Source organism: Mustela erminea, chromosome 2 (assembly GCF_009829155.1).
Source record: "Mustela erminea isolate mMusErm1 chromosome 2, mMusErm1.Pri, whole genome shotgun sequence".
Taxonomy (NCBI): Eukaryota; Metazoa; Chordata; class Mammalia; order Carnivora; family Mustelidae; genus Mustela; species Mustela erminea.
Genome location: NC_045615.1, coordinates 41,344,400 through 41,346,595, shown reverse-complemented (window position 1 = coordinate 41,346,595; position 2,196 = coordinate 41,344,400). Strand labels below are relative to the sequence as shown.

At 38.9% G+C, this 2,196-nt stretch overlaps 1 pseudogene; it reads right to left on the bottom strand.

Moving 5' to 3' along the window:
* Positions 1-1,276: 1,276 nt before the first annotated feature.
* On the bottom strand, positions 1,277-1,937 carry LOC116583156 (annotated as a pseudogene).
* Positions 1,938-2,196: the final 259 nt, after the last annotated feature.

Here is a 2,196-nt window from a genome sequence, read left to right as displayed (position 1 = left end):
TTTCTGCTTCAGGCTACTAATCCAGTTCCAAAGCAGGAGGGAGCTCCTGTGCTTGGTGTAGGAGCCCTGACTGTGACTCTCTGTTGCCCCCTCTTGGCAGTAGCTGTAGCTTCATTTTTTGGTTCTATCAGAAACTTTTTTTTTTTTTTTTAACATTTTATTTACTTGATACAGAGAGAGCAAGAGAGGGAATACAAGCAGGGGAAGTGGGGGAGGGAGAAGCAGACTCCCCATTGAGCAGGGAGCCCGATGCGGGGCTCAATTTCAGGACCCTGGGATCATGACCTGAGCTGAAGGCGGATGCTTAATGATTGAGCCAAAACTTTTTGCAAAATTTTGTGCTTCCTTCCCATCCCCCACAGTGGTGAACTGATTTAATTGAAATATCAATAATACGGTTTTGACTAGAACAAAATGTTGCACCTAAAGCCTTACAGTTATACTCATTTTTCCAATTTCTTTTGATGTGATAAAATTATACTACTATTGTATTTTTACAAATGTTTCATTTAAGATAGCTAAGACGGCTGTTGGCATCCAATTCCCCTAAATTAAATTAGTTTTCCTCCATGTATTCTTTCATCAAAGCTCTTGTTCCACCTTTAACCCCCTTCCTTGCAGAACACAACTTATGTGAGATACAAGATAGAGAGTGACCCTTTGGAACTGGTTACTTTGTATCCTCGGAAACTTGTGAATTTTTACATTTCTTTTAAAATTAAAACAGTAAATGCCAGACTGTAGTCAAATTGCAGTTTGTTTTACTGTAATTTAGATTTTTTCCAAAAAGAACAAAATTTTATATGTAGCGTAAAAATTCATGCATCAGAAAGACTCAAAAGACTGTTTTTCACTTTGTTCAAGTTTTGTTTCCAGGCATTTAGTGTGTTATGCAGTTGCTGTCACTGCTGTTTTCCAAATGTCCATTGTGTGCTATGGCCGACAACTATTTTCTTCTGGGTCTGATCAATTTTGCAGGGAACCCTTTTGTTTCTTACATCAGTAACAGAGGCTTCGACATTATCAGCTCCAATCTGAAGTTCTTGCTGCATTGTGTCAAAAGAAATTTCTTTATTTTCCACTGCCATTCCTATAAAAGTAAGCAGTCTTACTTTTCCCATATTCTGTTCATTTAATAGACCAAGTGACTCAATGAAGACTTTATTATTCTGGTAAAACTTGACATATGATGCCAATTTAGCACTCACAAAAATGGTGAAAAGATCATGAATAAGCTCACCTTCCAAAAATTTGACTCAAAAATTTGATTTTAAAAAGAAATGCATTTGGATCTTTCAATGCTTGTGCAATACACCTGTGGGCATCAAGTCAAGCCTGGGAAGCGTCATCCTCTGTATAACTTCCTAGCAATTCCACTGTGACTTTTGAAACAGCATGACTTTTCTTACAATCCACAAATACCTCGTAAAGGAGTTTTTATAAAGGTGAGGTTCTAGTCAGAAATCCATTTTCTAACTCAATCCAGCTCAGTTGGAATACACTGGATGGCCCCACAAGGTGCTGCCACTTTAACAAGGCTGCAGTATACGGTGTATCTTACGGGACTGTTCTTATCCATCCCATGGCAAAGGTTGATTAGCAATTGTGGTCTCAGAGATGGGTGTTCAACTTCCTGAAATGTGACCAGCTTTTCACACAGGCTTTCAGTCAGAGCTCCTTGCTTGTCCGTTTCTGGGATCAGTAGGAAAGACACTATGCTGTTCATTCACACTTTCAACATCTTTATCATCTTCCTTCAGACATCACAGGCTTCAATGTTTTGAGCTAAACGACACAAAGTCCACCTTCTGAGCTCTAGTCTGAAATTTCAGGTCCTTTAGATTTCAGATAAGCTTGAAGCTCAGCAGCCTGATCTTCCTCACTGATGTCGATGAAGGCCAGGACGCTCATGTTGAAAGCCCGGGTATGGCGGTCTCACCACTCAACGTTTTGTGCTTTTATTATATTTCCTCCTCTTCTCTTTTTTTCCCTAGACAATTTCTGGCATAATAATATATCTATGCACAGACCTATTAATCTATCCATTAGGTGTTTAACAATGCTCACGTGCTCCCACTTCCCTTCCTGAAATGTTTTTTGTTTTTTTTTTAACCAGAATGTATATCAAAGAAGTGCATCAATTTGGATTTTCACCTGTTTTGGTTACTGATGTATCCCACATACTTTTGTTGGCCA